Source organism: Sapajus apella, unplaced genomic scaffold (assembly GCF_009761245.1).
Source record: "Sapajus apella isolate SASKATOON/1434 unplaced genomic scaffold, GSC_monkey_1.0 scaffold62, whole genome shotgun sequence".
NCBI lineage: Eukaryota > Metazoa > Chordata > Mammalia > Primates > Cebidae > Sapajus > Sapajus apella.
The window spans coordinates 5,008,137-5,025,995 of NW_022437002.1; the positions used below are offsets into that span (position 1 = coordinate 5,008,137).

Sequence of the window (17,859 nt, forward strand, 5' to 3'; positions counted from 1 at the left end):
TCACGCCTGTAATCCCAGCACTTTGGGAGGCCGAGGCGGGTGGATCAAGAGGTCAAGAGATCGAGACCATCCTGGCCAGCATGGTGAAACTCCGTCTCTACTAAAAATACAAAAAATTAGCTGGGCGTGGTGGCGCCCGCCTGTAGTCCCAGCTACTTGGGAGGCTGAGGTAGGAGAATTGCTTGAACCCGGGAGGTGGAGGTTGCAGTGAGCTGAGATCGCACCACTGCACTCCAGCCTTGCGGCTGGTGACAAAGCAAAACTCTGTCTCAAAAAAAAAAAAAAAAAAAAAAAAAGGTCTGGATTCAAAGATCTTGGTTCTGCCACTTATTAGCTATAAATAGTAATTTTAACTCTGAGAAGCCCCAGATGATGTTTTTGTTTGGTTTTGTTTTTTTGACCTGGAAAATGGAGATGACAGAACCTCCATTATAAGGTGGCTGTGACAAACAAATAAGATGATGTATATCAAAGTGTGGTCGCCAGACCAGCTGCATTAACATCACCTGTGAAGTAGCCCCACCTCTGACATACTGAATCAGAAAGCCAGGGCATGCGGCCCAGCAATCTGTGTTACAACACACCCTCCAGGGAATTTTGGTGTAGTTCAAGTTTGAAAACCACTGATATATATGTAATGTGCCTGGTTCCCAACTGGCATTCAACAAATGATTCTCATTGTCACCACTATTGTTTACTCTTGACAGTTCTAGCATATTCCCTCTGAGATGTTGAGTTGGGTATGTATCTTTCCCCCCTCATGTCCTACAAATACTGTGTCTTAATATTTGGGTTGTCTGCTAATGCAATTGATCGCCCACACAGCTGCCCTTTAATATAAGGTAGTCTTCTGGTCTTTCCTTGCATACTTCCAGTAATAGTAGCTCACTATCTATCTGGGAAGGATAAATCCCCTGGTCAAGCCCTGTTCATACATGCATGCCAACTGTATGTACTGTAAAGACCTTCCCCTAAAGGCCTCTTCTCCAAGGTCCCTCATCTGTGCTTAGGTCTCTCTCCAGCTTTAGGGTAGCTCTCCTGTATGCCTGAGCCTCAAATGAGGCCTGATCAGCCCTGAGGAGCAGGGGAGGTTTCCTTCTCAAATCTAGGACTGTGTTTCTACTTCTTGTCTCGTGTTTTGGCAGCCACTTCACCCTGCTGACTCACTCTGGTCTGAGGTCACCCAAAACCCCCAAGCCTTTTTCTCAGGAATTGCAGGCACTTGGGTCGGTTGGGTCACTCCAGTCCTTGATGTGTGCAATTCATTTCTTAAAAATAACATTACTTTCGGCAGGGCGTGGTGGCTCACACCTGTAATCCCAGCACTTTGGGAGGCCGAGATGGGTAGATTGCCTGAGGTCAGGAGTTTGTGACTAGTCTGATCAACACAGAGAAACCTCATCTCTACTAAAAATACAAAAAATTAGCTGGGCGTGTTGGTGGGCTCCTGTAATCCCAGCTACTTGGGAGGCTGAGGCAGGGGAATCACTTAACCCCGGGAGGCAGAAGTTGCAGTGAGCCGAGATCCCGCTACTGCACTCCAGCCTGGGCAACAAGAGCAAGACTCTGCCCCCAAAAAACAAAACAAAACATTACTTTCAAATTATGAAAGACATGCTTGATATAGTAAATTAGGAAAACACAAAGGGGAAAAAACCTCACTGGTAATGGTCATCCTAAAATTGACATCTGATTTTCAAAAAAAAGATCCCATATTTTTGTATTCAAGAAAAAAAAAAAACCCACTTAAGCAATTTCCATTTCTGGGGCAAAAAAGAATCAGAGAAAATGATACTAATGTACCATAGGAATCATTGTGAATTCCAGCATATATGGATATCTCTTGTCTCATAATTCAAATATACACCAATGCATACAATGTAAACTCATCCCCCCCAAGACTACCATTGCTCATCTTTTGGGTATAGCCTCCAATCCTTTGTAGTTACTTTTTTTTTCTGAGACAGAGTCTTGCTCTCTCACCCAGGCTGAAGTGCAGTGGCACAATCTCAGCTCACTGCAACCTCCGCCTTCTGAGTTCACACAATTCTCCTGCCTCAGCCTCCTGAGTAGCTGAGATTACAGGTGTCCGCTACTACGCCCAGCTAATTTTTTTATTTTTAGTACAGACAGGATTTCACCCTGTTGGCCAGGCTGATCTCGAACTCCTGACCTCGTGATCCGCCCATCTTGGCCTCCCAAAGTGCTGGGATTACGGGCATGAGCTGCCATGCCTGGCCTACCATCCTGTACTTTTAAACTTAACTCTAGGTCTAAATTTAGCACTGATTTTGGAGATAGACAAACCCTGGTTCAAATTCTGGCTTTTTACTTATGAGTTATACCATAAGTTACAAACTCATTTAAGTTGGAAATTCATTTAACCTCTTGGAGCCTCAGTTTCCTCATCTGTAAATGGAGGCTGAAAATATCTGTTTCTCAGGTTTGTTGTAAAGATGGATTTTTTTTTTCTTTTTTTTTTGAGATGGAGTCTTCCTCTGTGGCCCAGGCTGGAGTACAGTGGTGGGTTTTGATTCCTGCAACCTCTGCCGCCCAGGTTCAAGCTGTTTTCTTGCTTCAGACTCCTGAGTAGCTGGGATTACAGGCCCCAGCCACTGGGCATGGCTAATTTTTGTAGTTTTAGTAGAGACAAGGTTTCACCATCATGGCCAGGCTGGTCTTGAACTCCTGACCTCGTGATCCACCCGCCTTGGCCTCCCAAAGTGCTGGGATTACAAGCGTGAGCCATGGTGTCTGGCCTGTAAAGATGGAAATTAATGAGGGTCAGGCATGATGGCTCACACCTGTAATCCCAGCACTTTGGGAGGCTGAGATGAACAGATGACCCGAGGTCAGCAGTTCGAGACCAGCCTGGCCAACATGGTGACACCTCATCTCTACTAAAATTACAAAAATTAGCCAGGTGTGGTGGTGTGTGCCTGTAATCTCAGCTACTCAGGAGACTGAGGCAGGAGGATCACTTGAACTCAAGAGGCACAGGTTGCAGTGAGTGGAGATTGCACCACTGCACTACAGGCTGGGCGACAGAGTGAGAGTTCATCTCAAAAAAAAAAAAAAAAAATTAATGAGAATAAAGCTTCTGGCACACAGAAAATGACTGCAGAGTTTGTATTGGACTTGCTACTATTAACTTTTTATCTGGCCAACTACTGCTCCCTTCTTCCTCCAGGGCAGATGCTGTCCCCCTTTTGTATCTTTCCCTGCCTGGCTGCTCTCACACATCACACTCCTTCTCTGTCTTGCTGCTGTCCCACATCCATCTTTGTATTATAGCTCAGTTACATGACACAGTGGTCCTCTATTCTCTAAGCTCCTCCAGGGCAGAACTGTGTCCACCTTATTCATTTCTGTGACCCCAGGGTCCAGCAGAAGACATGACCCAGTGTGGCTGTCAGGTTAGAAGGGGCTGGATAAGAATTTGCTAATGGAGGCCAAGCATTGTGGTTCATGCCTGTAATCCCAGCACTTTGGGAGGCTGAGGCAGGTGGATCACCTGAGGTCAGGAGTTTGAGACCAGCCTGGCCAACAAAGCGAAACCCATCTTAAAAAAAAAAAAAAAAAAAAAAAATTAGCTGGGCATGGTGGTGCATGCCTGTAATCCCATCTACTTGGGAGGCTGAGGCAGGAGAATCACTTGAACCTGGGAGGTTGGAGGCTGCTGTGAGCTGAGACTGTGCCACTGCACTCCAGCCTAGGCAACAGAGTGAGACTCTGTCTCAAAAACAAAAACAAAAACACAAAAAAAGAATGTGTTGATGGAATGAATAAACTTAGAAGAGACTGAATGAGTGAATGGATGAATGCACAAGTGAGCCAGTAATAGCAGGTGCCGTCCACCAGCGGAATCCTTTCTCTTAGGGATAGAATCCTCCACCTCCCAAGGTGGGTCCTGTCATGTGTGGGAGCAGGGCTCCTGCCTGGCCCAGGCTGGGATGAGAGGCTCTGTCCCTCACAGTGAGAGTGTCACTAGGGGCAGAGCCATCTGGGTCAGGGGTGAAGGGAGGGGGCAGGAACCCAAGTATTGATGCAACCAAACTGCAGCTGCACTCTGGCTCCCAGTCTCTGTGACTCCATCACTGATGACTGAGGTGTGACCTCCAGGAGGGCCTGGCCTACAGAGTAGAGAAACAGAGGCTTTGGGTGAGGGGCAGCAGCCTGGCTAGCTAATGAATCCAGGTCCAAGCTTGGCGGGTGCTTCCTTCCACCTGCTCCAATGCCAACCAGTTCACCTGCTGTGTAATCTTAGCTAAGACGTGTCTCCTCCCCCCGCCTCAGTTTCCCATCCTGGGGGACTGACTCTTCCTGCTTGGGCACCACTAGAAGTCTTACCTCTCTCCCAGGTAACCTTCAAAAAATCTTCTCTGATAGCAGAACAAAAACCAAAACCTGATACAAAATACCTTTTTTGAGTCTACTGGGCAGCCCCTTAAGAGGAGCAGAGAGCTCAGAGTCAGGCTGAAAAGCTGTGTTACCCTAAGTTACTTCCCTGCTTTCAGTTTCCTTTCCTGTAAAACAGCCATTGACAATGACTATTTCCACCCCCAGAGGATAGCTGTGAGGATCAAGTGAGTTACTGGATGTAAACTGCTTTGCAGAGGTTGGGAGCATTATTCTTACTCTCAAAGAGGCAGTAGTTTCAGGCCCAACCCTTCCTGAGGCCAGTACCCCCCACGCCCTCAGCTTGTGGTAGCAGCAGAGATGGGAGGGCCTCCTGGGACATTCCTGAGCCTGGTGTGGCCACAGCTAAAGAAGCCAATCTGCATATATTCTGTGGTGAGAGCCTGACTGGTCTCAGGGCTTGCAGGGAAGGGAGTTTTTAGAGAAGGAAATGGTTGTGGTGAGACAGAATGATGGAGCAACTTCTTGGGGATCTGGGTGGAAAGCCCCTTACTCCCAGTGTGTTCTCATGATGGGATGTGGGACAGATAATGCAGCCCTGCACCAACCTCAATCACCATCAGAAAGTACCTGGTGTTCGCCAACTGCTGGGCTAGAGGAGCAACAGGTTTTAATGTGAAACCTCAGACTTATCATTTCTGGGCCTCAGAACCTCCCTCCCCACAAGCAATTACTAGGGTCACTGGAGGCTGGTCCTACAGCCACGCCTCTATTCTGCTACTCCAGGGGATGGGCCAGGAAAATAGCCTTTGGAGTTAGCTCCTGATTTGCAGGTGACATGGATGTCCTTTCCCCTCTTTGGACCTTGGTACTGGGTGAGAGCGAAGTTGTATCTGGCTCGGCAGTGGCATGATCTTGAACCCAAGATACTGTGGCCATGCCAAGTATTTTGTAAACTCTGGGCTATTGGACAATAGAAAGGCAAGTGCTGTGGAGGAATGAAGAAAACATCCAGGACAGTTGGAGGACTTGAAAATTCACTGAGCAGCTTGAAGGAGATCCAACCTTCTGTGTTTCCACTTCCTCATCAGCAGAACAGGGACATTTTTTGTTTGTTTGAGACGAGGTCTCGCTCTGTCATCCAGGCTGGAGTACAGTGGCACGATAACGGCTTACTGCAGCTTCCATTTCCTGGGCTCAAGTGATCCTGCAATCTGTGCCTTCTGAGTAGCTGGGACCGCATGCATGCACCACCGTATCAGGCTAATTTTTGTTTTTATTTAGATGGAGTTTCACCATATTGCCCAGGCTGGTCTTGAACTCCTGGGCTTAAGTGATCTGTCCACCTCAGCCTCCCAAAGTGCTGAGATTACAGGCATGAGCCACTCTGCCTGGCTGGGACAGTGCTCTTTAGGCCTTTCCTTCTTCCTCCGTAAAATAGTAGGAGGTGAGCTTCAAGGGTCCTGGGCCCTGTGATTCTGCTTCTCAGCTGTGACATTGGGCAAGTCACTTCACCTTCACCTCTCTGCATCTTGGTTTCTCCATCTGTCCAATGGGTATTTCCCCGCTCCCTACTCTGGTTAACTCTTTCCTCAAGCCCTGCTGTGTTATCTGACAGGCCCATAGCCTAACCTGGCTGGTGATTGGCTGCTTCTCTCTAGCTGGCACAGCCCTGAAGTCCAGGCTAGGAGAGAAGAGGCCTAGGTCTCTGCCCGGTGGCTTCTGCAGCAAAGGGTTTTCTAGTCAGATAGACCTAGGTTTGAACCTCAGCTCTGCCACTTTTTAGCTGTGAGCTGTGATGAGTAGTTTTAGCCATTTGACAATTTGGTGGTGTCAGTCCGACTGCACCATGTGATGCCCAGATAACTTTGGACTTGGACTGGAACTATACCATTGGCTGTCCTGGGTATCCAGCTTGCAGACTCACTCTACAGATCTTGGGACTTGCTGGCCTCATGTGATTATATATAGGTCCTATTGGCTCTGTTTCCCTGACTGGTACAGAGGTCTTGGGCAATTTGCTTGCTTATTCTGAGTCTCTGTTTTGAAATCTGTAAAAATTATAAATAATAATTCCTAGCACAAGGACCACTTCCCTGCTTTAGATTCCCATTATTTACCAAAAAGAAATACGTTTTCTTTGCAAGTGTTTCAAGGCTATGCTCTGCTCTGCACTAGCCCACTTTGCCAAGACTCATTTTGTCCATCACTGAGGGACACTCTCACCAGACTATTCCCTTTCCAGCCTCTGTGCCTTTGTACAAACTGTTCCCTCTCTTGAAATACACATATTTTCTTTTGTCTACCTGGTAAACTTTCATACGTCCTCAGGGCCCATCTCCAATGTGTGATCATACTAAGGCTTTCCCTGACTCCCCTAGGAGTTGTCTGTGTCCTCGCAATGCCTGGCACATCCTTTGGCTATTGCATTATCCACATCACATTGGGGATTGGGGTCTGTATGTCTGCCCCCCACCTAAGTGTGACCCTTTTGAAGGCCTGGCTCCAAATCACTCATCTCTATAGAAAACAACAGTGTGGTAGTTTCCCATTTCTTGTGTTCATTCAATATTTTTGTTTCTGGAGCACTTTAAGATCCATTATCTCACTTAAACTCACTGCAACTCAGGGAAGGAGACAGAGCCAAGATTAAAGCCCCAGGTTCATCCCGCCTTTCTGACCAGGGCTTTTTCAGAAAGGAGATGTCCAGTGGGGAGAGAGGTTGGTTCTTTGGTATCTAAGGCTTCCAGCTCAGCAGGAGTTAGGGAGGTTGGGGCCTACAGGTTGGCAGAGGATGCAAGAGCAGTTGGAGGCCACAGGAAAGGGTCAGGTCTAGAGTAGGCAGGAAGGGGCTGGATCTGATTTCGGACGTGCACCTCTCTGTGGGGCCTGAGGCAGAACTCATTTCTTCTTTAATTTTTTTCTCTCTTTCTCCTCCTTCTTCTTCCTTTCCTCCCCCTTTCTCCTTTCCTTCCTCCCTCCTTTCTTTCTTCTTTTTCCTTCTACTCTTCCTACTCTTCTCAAGTTCAGGCAATTCTCTTGCCTCCGTCTCCCAAGTAGCTGGGATTACAGGCACTTATCACGCCAAGGTAATTTTTGTATTTTTAGTAGAGATGGTGTTTCACCATGTTGGCCAGTCTGGTCTCAAACTCCTGACCTCAAGTGATCCACCTGCCTTGGCCTCCCAAAGTGCTGGGACTACATGTGTGAGTCACCACACCCGGCCTTCTTATTTTTTTGAGACAAAGTCTTGCTCTGTCACTCAGGCTGGAGTGCAAGTGGCACAATCTCAGCTCATTGCAACCTTGACCTTCAGGGCTCAAGCAATTCTCCCACCTTAGTCTTAGTCTCTCAAGTAGCTAGGACTACAAGTATATGCCACCATGCCTGGCTGGTATTTTACTTTTTTGTAGACACAAGGTCCCACTATGCTGCCCAGGTTGGTCTCCATCTCTTGGGCTGAAGCAATCCTCCTGCCTTGGCCTCCCAAAGTACAGAGATTACAAGTGTGAGCCATGGTGCCCGGCCTGCACTCTTCATTTCTCAATCTTCCATCTCTTGAATAGTTTTTTTTTTTTGAGACGGAGTTTCGCTCTTGTTACCCAGGCTGGAGTGCAACGGCGCGATCTCAGCTCACCGCAACCTCCGCCTTCTGGGTTCAGGCAATTCTCCTGCCTCAGCCTCCTGAGTAGCTGGGATTATAGGCACGCACCACCATGCCCAGCTAATTTTTTGTATTTTTAGTAGAGACGGGGTTAGTTTTTAACTAAACTTTAACTAACTAAAACTTTTAACTCCATAAAAGGCAGCTCTGACGGTCAAAGTGGAATGTATAAGATAATCAAAGTGTGAATGCTCTGGGAATGAAAGGACTGAAGAAACAACAGATGTGGTAAATACATGCCCCAAAATATATTCAAACACCTCAACTGCTCCCATCTCACTGACAAGTGATCTGTTATTGTTAGAAATCCCTCCCCCAGGTCCTCTAAAAACTCATCACCAGAACCCAAGTCTTTTTCCTAAGGGCCTAGAGGCCCTCCCAGTACCACTCAAAAGCTCTTGAATAGGATCAAGACCCTTTTAGGGCCCAAAGATACTCCCTCCCACTTCAGGGCTTGAGGGCACAGTGTTCAAGGGCTTGGAGCTTCCTTTAGCCTACAGTTCTCTGATGGTGGCACCCACACCCCCTAGAGAGATTAGAGGGGCCTGCACTGCTTGCCCAATATGGGGCTCATGCTCTATTTCATCCAAAAGCAGTTCTGTTTGCAATCTCAAGGGCAGAAAGACCGTAATTTGCTCTGAATGTCTGCCCTCAGCTCTCGGGACCATGGGCACCCTCAGACTCAGGAGAGGGTTTTCCCAAGTCAAACATTATCTCTCAGGCCATTCTGGTATTCCTCCAGGAAGCTGTTTCCCAGGAAAGTCCCTGGGAAACAACTGGGAATGTGTGTCTGTCATTCAGGGGTAGCCTGGTTCAAGGCAAAGCTGGGAAAGAGCAACAATTTTCCTCCATGATCTCACCAGGTTATCCTGGAGCCCAGATGTGGTTCTCGTCCTAGTTCTGACCTTCTTGTGACCATGGATGAATCACTTAGACTTCCCAGGTCTGTATGACTCTGAATAGGGAGAGTGGGCCCTACCTCACAGGGATCCAGCAATATAGAAGATATGAAAATTATTTGCTGTTGACATTTGAATGGGAGAAAAATAGCAGTGCAAGGGAACTGCAAATTAGTGGGCCTTGAGTCAGACAGATCAGAGTTTTGGCCCCAGGCCTCCCTTACTGGCCAGATGACCTGAAACAAGTCACCTCGTATTTCGTAACACTCTTCCCATACTGCTTCAGGAAGCCGGTCCTCTAGAATCTCAGGTTCAAACTGCAACTCAGAGATACCTTCCCTGTCTGTGCAGGGAGGTCAGCTCCCTGTTACAATTTTAAGTAATTATTGACATGATCACATCTTTAGCATCTGTCTTCCCAGCCAGACTGAGGGCTCCCAGCAAGAATTGTCTGGCCTGTTCTCCAGAGGCCTACGTAGGGCCTGGCCCATAGGTGCTCCCTGTTTCTATATCACCTACAAGTTCTTTCAGTCTCAGCTGTCTCACTAGGGAAAGTCCCTGGGAAACAACTGGAAATGTGTCAGTCATTTAGGGGTGGCCTGGCTCAAGGCAAAGCTGAGAAAGACAGTAAACCAGAAGGTAGAAAATGAGGCCCACCAAGTATGAGGCATTTGGAATGCATGGGCTGCCCTGTGAAGAACTTTACTTGAGATTGGAAGGGGGCAGAGAGCCCTGAACAGAAAGGCACAGGGTGGCCTTTGGCCTCCAGGGAAGGGAGGAAGTATGTGAGACACAGGGGGAAATGCAAGCAGCTGGAGGAAGAGTGTTACCAAGCTGGGACTCCAGAGGCTTGAGGCCCTCCCCAGTGCCTGTGAAGCCTGTGTGGGCTCTGCTCCTTCCAGCCTTGAGCTGTGGCTCAGGAACTTGGCACTCAACTCAGTCCCTGCTGCCTCCCACCTGCCCTGCAGCCCCATCTCCCTGCACTCACACACACTCTCCCCTCCACCATCTGCCACATGGAGCTCACTCCTTCCTCAACACACCTGGTCTTTTCTGTCTCCAGACCATTGTGTAGGTTGTTCCCTCAATAGGAAAGCACATATCCTTCTCTACCTGGAAGATGCAGTAGCTTCATGTCCTTCCTATTGGGAAGCCTTCCAGACCACTGCAGGCAGTCAGTTGCTCTCTCCATGGAGCCCTGCAGCTCCTTGGGCATCCTTCTGTCTATGCAGTGCAGCATTTTCTTCTCTTTATGCATTGCAGTACTTACCACACTGGGTTGATGGCTGGTTTTCCTGTCTGTCTCACTTGCCCCCCCCCCCAACCCCCCACCCCGTCACCACCTGACAACCAACTGGCAGCTACTTGAAGGCAGGGATCAGCTCAGCTCCTCTCTGTGGCCCCAGTGCCCAGCAGGGCTTGGTACCAAGGAGAGATCCTAAATAACCTGGGGCCTGGGTTCTAGGGAGGAGGGACTACTTTGTGGTATTCCAAATGTCGAGGCTGTCATAGATGTATTAGAGAGGAAGGCCAAAGACAGGAGTAATCTTATTCAATTGCCTTCCAGGAAACTGGGGCCAATGGAGGGGTAGGGATTTGCCCAAGGTCCTGCAGTACATCCACCACCAAGCTGAGACTGGAACTCAGGGGTCCTGGTGCTTGGTCCCCAGCTCTGGCTGTAGCAGCCTTGAACAGTGTCCAGGCATTGAGCCAGGGTGTCTGGAGGCCCCAGGGGCCCAGCCCATGCAGCTGCTCACTCCAGTCTGGCTCAGCCCCTCTGGCCGGGCTCTCAGCCAAAGGCAGCATGAGGCTCTGGCTGCCCCTGCCAAAGGTCACGCCATCAGCAATTTGGGGAGGTGGCCAGGTCACTTCCCTATGGGCAGCTCTGACACAGTAAGACCGGGAAGTGTCTTACTGGACTCTGGGGCTGGTCTCCCAGGCAGAGAGTGTCCTTCTTGCCAACCTGATTAGAACCTGGTTAAACCCAAGGTAACAATCTGAAGCCCACAGAGCAAAGCACAGTATGGAATATGTGCTCAACAAATGTTCGTTAGCATATCATTACTGTGAAGACGACAGGATCCTACCTAGCATAGTAACAGCACAGGCCCTCAAGTGTGCCAGCCAGAGTGCAGTCAGTCCTGCCATTTACCAAGTTATGCAAGTTATTTAATTTCTTTATGCCTCAGTTTTTCAACCTTAAAATGCATCTGTCTCATAGGGCCCTAGGAAAATCAAATCATTTGAAATGCATAAGGTGGCTGGGCACAGTGGCTCAAGCCTGTAATCCCAACACTTTGGGAGACTGAGGTGGGCAGATTGCTTGAGGCCAGGAGTTTGAGACCAGCCTGGCCCACATGGAGAAATCCCGTCTTTACTAAAAATATAAAAATTAGCCAGGCGTGATGGTGCATACCTATAATCCCAGCTACTTGGGAAGCTGAGGCATGAGAATTGCTTGAACCTCGGAAGCGCAGGTTGCAGTGAACAGAGATCGCGCCATGCACTCCAGGCTGGGTGACAGAGTGAGGCTCTGTCTCAAAATAAAATAAAATGCAAAAGATAATTAGAATGGGGCCTGCAGAGAGTAATCAGAGTAAGCATTAACTGTTGTTAATACTATTAAGTGGCCAAAAGCCTTGGGGTAATAGACCAGCCCTGGCCTCCCTGTTCTACATTAAAGTACAAACTTACCACATCATCCCTTCCCTGCTTGAAAAGCTTCAATAACTGGCTCTAAAATGTGTCTAAACCCTTGGCATAAGGGTAAAGTCTGCTATTCCTTGTCCTTTGCCTGCTTCCCTAGCTGCTTCTCCCAGCACCGTTCCATTCTTCCCATTTTCCTTTAGCCATACACATACTCACTGACCCTGAAGCCTGCTGTACTTGTTCATGCTTTCATGTCTCATACAAGCTCTAGTGTCTGTCTTTCACCACCCAGCAGATTCCTGCTCAATTTCCCATGTGCCCAAAGTAGTTGATTTCTCCTATATCCCTTTCATGCTCCAGATAGCCTTTCATCCCAGCACATATCACCCAATATTACAATGGACTGTTTACATGCGAGTTTCTCTCTGGACTGTGAGTGCTTCCACAGTTGGATTGTACCATTTGCTTCCTGAATCTTTTTTGCCTGACTCAATGCCAGCAGGCCTGTGGCAGAAGCTCAATGTTTATGGAAGAAGTGAGACTCCTAACCACCCATCCAGAGATGCAGCTTTCATCAGCTGGTGCTAGGCATGGTACAGTAGAGACTGAGACCTGCTTTTTGTCTTTGAAGGAACCCCAGACCCCAGTCCCCTGGAGAAGTAGGAGTCCATGTATTTACAAATAAAAGGGTGCTGAGGCTGCAAGAGTGGGGTATGGGCCAATCACATTTCCAGGAGACAAATTAGAGGTTGCCAGGTGGGTGTGGAGAGGAAGGAGACACAGAAGGAGAAACAGGGAGGTACTGATTTCATGGAACTCTAGGTGGTTGTTTTGCATGAGCGTAAAATTAAGAGAACGATGAAGTCAAACAGGCCTTGTGTGGCAAGATGATGAGCCTAGATTTTGACCGGCAGGCAAAACTCTTCCCCGGCCCCTAATTCTAGGAACTCTTGGCCCAGGGAGGGATTTCTAGGGCATTTCTTTGTTTCCCACAGCAGCAATGCAAGCTGAGTATGAGCCTGGCAGGGAAAGGGAGCCCAATTTATAAAACACATTTGACATAGCTTATCTGACTCACAAAACTCTGTCCCCAGTGCCTGCCTGGCAAACTCCTACTAACTCTTCAAGGTGTGGCTCAGATGTCCTCTACTTTGAGGCCTTCCCAGATCCACTTAAGCGAAGTTGATCACTCCCTGATATGTGTTTTCCACTGCTCTCCACAAGTCTCTGCTTTTATATCCGTCTCCTCTGCTAGACTGGGAGGTCCTTGGAGGCAGGCACTGTTTCATTCATCTTTGTTTCTTGGTCTCCCAGGCCCAGCAAAAATAAGGCAGGAGTAAATCTGTTGAATCAATAAATGTGGTAGGTATTACTGTGTCTACTTTGCAAAACTGAGGCTCAAAGAGTGTGAGTGATACATTCAAGGCCACTTAGTAAGGAGCAGAAGAACCAGGACCTAGGCCAGGTCTGAAGAATCCATCTGGTGGGGAGGGAAGGCACAAGGTTTCACGTGATTAAGGTCAGAGTTTGGTAAATTTTCAAAGAAATTGTGCTTTGGTTTTGATCCCTGCTGCCCTGAAAACAGTACAGCTGAGAGAACAACTTCACATTCTGCACTACCTCTGTGATAACCTGAGTTCAGTCCACTCACTTCACTAATGCAAACTTCCCAGGTGACCATGGTCTACTTTACTCACCAGCGTCATAACTCCAGGCACAAGCTTCTCAGCCAGACAAGCTGGGTCCAAGTTCCAACCTCAACACTTACTGTGTGACCCCTGGGTTTCAGTTTCTCATCTGTAAAATGGGGATAATGATGATGGCAAACTTGTAGGTCATTGTAAGGGTTAAATGAGACAATGCATACAGAGGTTTTTTTCTTTTTTTTTTTGAGATTGGAGTTTTGCGTTATTGCCCAGGTTAGAGTACAATGGCATGATCTCAGTTTACTGCAACCTCTGCCTCCTGGGTTCAAGCGATTCCCCCACTTCAGTCTCCTGAGTAGCTGGGACTACAGGACTGCACCATCACACCTGGCTAATTTTTATATTTTTGTAGATACGGGGTTTCGCCATGTTGGCCAACCTTGTCTCAAACTCCTGACCTCAGGTGATCCACCTGCCTCAGCCTCTCAAAGTGTTGGGATTACAGACGTGAGCCACCATACCTGGCATACAGATGGTTTAGCATGATGTCTGCCACATGGGAAATGCTCCTTCCTTTCTACCACCCTACCACATTGCCCAAATTTTTTTGTTTGTTTGACTGAGATGGAGTCTCACTCTCGTTGTGTAGGCTGGGGTGCAGTGGTACAATCTCGGCTCACTGTAACCTCCACCTTCCAGGTTTAAGCAATTCTCCTTCCTCAGCCTCCAGAGTAGCTGGGATTACAAGTATTTGCCACCACACCTGGCTAATTTTTGTATTTTTAGTAGAGATGGTGTTTCACCATGTTGGCCAGGCTGGTCTTGAACTCCTGACCTCAGGTGATCCACCCACCTCGGCTTCTCAAAGTGCTAGGATTACAGTGCCCAGCCCAAATCTTTTATCACTTCAGGGTTTGACTCAGTCTCTCATCCACCTCCATGAAGCCTCCCCACTCTGACTGCTGCAACCTTCACTCATTGCCCTCTAACTCTTGCAGCCCTTGTTTATGCCACACGATTCAGGGTTTTCAATTGAGCTGGATTCCTGTTGATTACATCCTCAGGATCCGGACTGCTTTCCCCTTCCCCAAAGTCTCAATTCCTATCAGGAATTCATGTAGTCTCAGGAAAGCTGATTCTACTCTCCTCCTCTCCTATCCCCCCAATTTTAATGGTGAGGCACATGATCTAGGCCAAGCCAGTAAACAATCCTTGCCACTAACCCTAGACTCATCATCTTGTTACACAAACCAGTAGTAAATAACCCTTGCCACATGCCCACTGATTCAGAGGTGGGCATGTAACCTTATTCAGTTCACAGTGACTCTTACGACTTTTGCTGGGACTTCTGTGATACAGATTCTCTGTATTCTCTCTTGTTCTGGATGTTGTGGAATACAGATGTAATGTCTGGAACTGCTGCAGTCATTTTGCTACCACAGAGAGACAAGCCTGAGGATGATACCAAGGGGGCAGTCAGGAGACTGGAACAAAGTGAAGTCCTGACCACACCAGGCCTGACTGTTGGGCTCCACTGGACTTTTCAGTTGCATGAGTCAACAAATGTCCTTTATTAAGCCAGTTTTCTGTTATTTACAACTCAAAGCATTCTGATTTAAACATCTAGTTAAATGATTCTATTTAGGTCACCAAGAGATGTATTTATTCACTTATATGTTGATTAGGTCCCTGCTGCATACAAGTACTATGTTGGATGCTAGGATTTAACAATGAATAGCATTAATGTGGGACTATTCTCATCAGGGAGCACAAGCATGGCATATAGTACAGCAAAAAGAATTAGGCTAGGTGCAGTGGCTCACGCCTATAATCCCAGCACTTTGGGAGGCTGAGGCGGAAGAATCGCTTGAACCTGGGAGGCGGAGGTTGCAGTGAGCCAAAACTGCACTACTGTGCTTCAGCCTGGCGACGGAGCAAGACTCTGTCTCAAAAAAAAAAAAAAAAAAAAAGAATTAAGGATTAAAATGCCTGTGTTTGTGGGGTGGCTCTGATGTTGCATTTAACTTCCTCAGTAGCCATCTTAACTCCTCTGGATAGCAGAACCCTGACTTTTCTTTGGGAAGTCATCTAAAGGCCTGGTCAGTGGACCCAAGCCTGGCCAAGTGGCATATTCCATGCTCCTGGCCACAGCAAGTATTTCAGTGATGGGCATAAAATTCAGCCGTGAGACTGCAAACTTTTTTTTTTTTTTTTGAGACAGAGTTTCGCTCTTGTTACCCAGGCTGGAGTGCAATGGCGCGATCTTGGCTCACCGCAACCTCCACCTCCTGGGTTCAGGCAATTCTCCTGCCTCAGCCTCCTGAGTAGCTGGGATTACAGGCATGCGCCACCATGCCCAGCTAATTTTTTTGTATTTTTAGTAGAGACGGGGTTTCACCATGTTGACCAGGATGGTCTCGATCTCTTGACCTCGTGATCCACCGCGCCCGGTGACTGCAAACTTTAAAAACAGGTCCTGTCCTGCTGGGGTCACGAAACTGGGGAAACATAAGCCTGGGTTTCCTCAAGCAGAAAAGGAATGCTAAGGCTAGTTAATCTCTGAACATTAGTAGCAATAAACTCTGACTTCTCAACCAGATATTATCAGTACCTCCTCCCGTGCCTGGCCCTGGGCTACATAATGGGGAAAGAAGGATGAGGCAGACTTATTCATTTGCCCTCTTTAGCTGAGTCTCAAAAGGACTCAGCTAAACGTACACGGTATAGTCATATAAGGGGTAATCAGAGGGCAGCAATTCAGCCTGAGTTGTTAGTTTTGTGTTTTAAAATTATGTGACATATTAAACATAGAAAAATTAGAAGACACACTAAAAAATTTAAAACAAAAATCTCCCTTAGTTCTGCCACTCCCTCAGCAGCACATGGGCTGAGCTTAAAGCGACCCATCAAATCTCAGCTATGATCATTGTTATTATTTTCATCTATATGCACCTGGATGCTTTTCTATGTACATAAACTTTTAAATTAAAAAAATATATTAAATGCAATGTGGTATAAAGGGTTGGAGCCTGGAATAGAAAAGACATTGTGGAAAAACGAGTGAAAACCAAATATAGTCAGTCTAGTAACGTACCAATGTTAACCTTAAGTTTTGACAAATGTACCATACTTACATAAAATGTTAACATTAGGGGAAAGTAGATGAAGTGTATACAGAAACTCTCTATACCATCTTCAGAACTTTTCTGTAAACCTAAAATTACTCCAAAATAAAAAGTTTCATTTTAAAAATAGACCCATTCTTTACCCAGATGTGGTGATACACAAGACCAGCCTTGGCAATATATGGAGATCCTGTTTCTACGAGGGAAATTCCATGCTTTATTGTTTTAAAACCTTTGTTTATGCACCTAATAAATTTATCATAAAATTTTTCTGTTTTAAAATGACTTATTTAATGATCACAAACTATTCCATCCCATGAATGAATCAGCCAATCTCCCCTTTTGTTGGAAATTTAGGTTGTTTCCAATTCTAACCCTGTTATAAAGAATGCTTTCTGCACATACTTAGTCATTTCCTTGGGGTACATGTACAAACTGGAATTGCTGAGCCAGAGCTGCTAGCTAGGAAACACTTACTGAGCACTATGGGCGTCACTGTTCTAAAACACCTGATAGACATGAACTCATCCCGTCAACAGCACAAAGAGAGAGGTACTGTTCTCATTCCCTTACCACAGGACAATTTTCAAAGGTTTTCAAAACATGAGCCAACATATTCTCACTGAAGGCTCTCTCGGCCCACTCCAGCACCTCACTGGTGTCACATGCACACAAATCTACCCCATCATATTTTTCCATGCTCCCTATTCTATTTTGGCCTCAAGATAGGAGTGGGTATAGTCAGGCCAAGGTGTGGTTTCAGCAGTTGAAGATGTTCCCCTCATCTTCAACTATAGAATGTTCTACTTCCAGTAAGCTTTGGGGGTGCCAAGATCATTGCTATCTGGTTGGCTGCCATGTCAGGACCGCAATGTCTCCTGCCAGCCTGGAGTAGAATCAGCATCCCTGGAGAAGAGAACACTGATTCCCATCTCCACTCAAGGGCACATTTGGCAGCTTAGGAAACACCCCAGTGAAAAGCAACCTGTTCTGGTTTGGTACAGTATTCCATGGGGATTAGGTGGCACTAGAGAATAGGAATGGGTAAAGACACCTATTCTGAAATAGCTGGTAGCCATGGTAAGGTACTTTTCTCCTCAGCAAACGGCCTTGGGAAAGGACATAGAAAGGATCATTTATTGGGCAGCTGCTATTTCTCAATTCATATGACTCCTTCTAGATGACTGCTATGATCTTCATTTTACAGATGATTTGTTGAGGCTTACAGGTTAACAGGTTGTCTCCCTCAAGGCACATAGCAAGCTATTGTCAGGGCCAAGATCTAACCACAGACCATCTTTGTCATCCCCAGAACTCATGCCCACACTAGACACATGACTGGAAAACAGAGCTGACAATAAAACTGAGGGACTTCCCCCACTTCAGCCCCACAGCAAAGGATCACCTATTCATGGTCAAAGCAAGACTGTGGTGTGTTTAGGGGAGGGAGGAAAAGTGGCACATGGGCTGAGCTTAAAGCAGCCCATCAAATCTCTATGTGCATGTCCTTGTCTTTT

At 47.0% G+C, this 17,859-nt stretch overlaps 1 long non-coding RNA gene across 1 annotated transcript in view; it reads right to left on the reverse strand.

Annotated features, from left to right (window-relative positions):
- Positions 1-13,522, reverse strand: part of LOC116529228 — a 17,057-nt gene extending 3,535 nt beyond the window's left edge. The window contains exon 1 of the long non-coding RNA XR_004259431.1: positions 13,269-13,522. This is a non-coding gene — a long non-coding RNA (uncharacterized LOC116529228). The remainder of the gene's footprint in view (positions 1-13,268) is intronic.
- Positions 13,523-17,859: the final 4,337 nt, after the last annotated feature.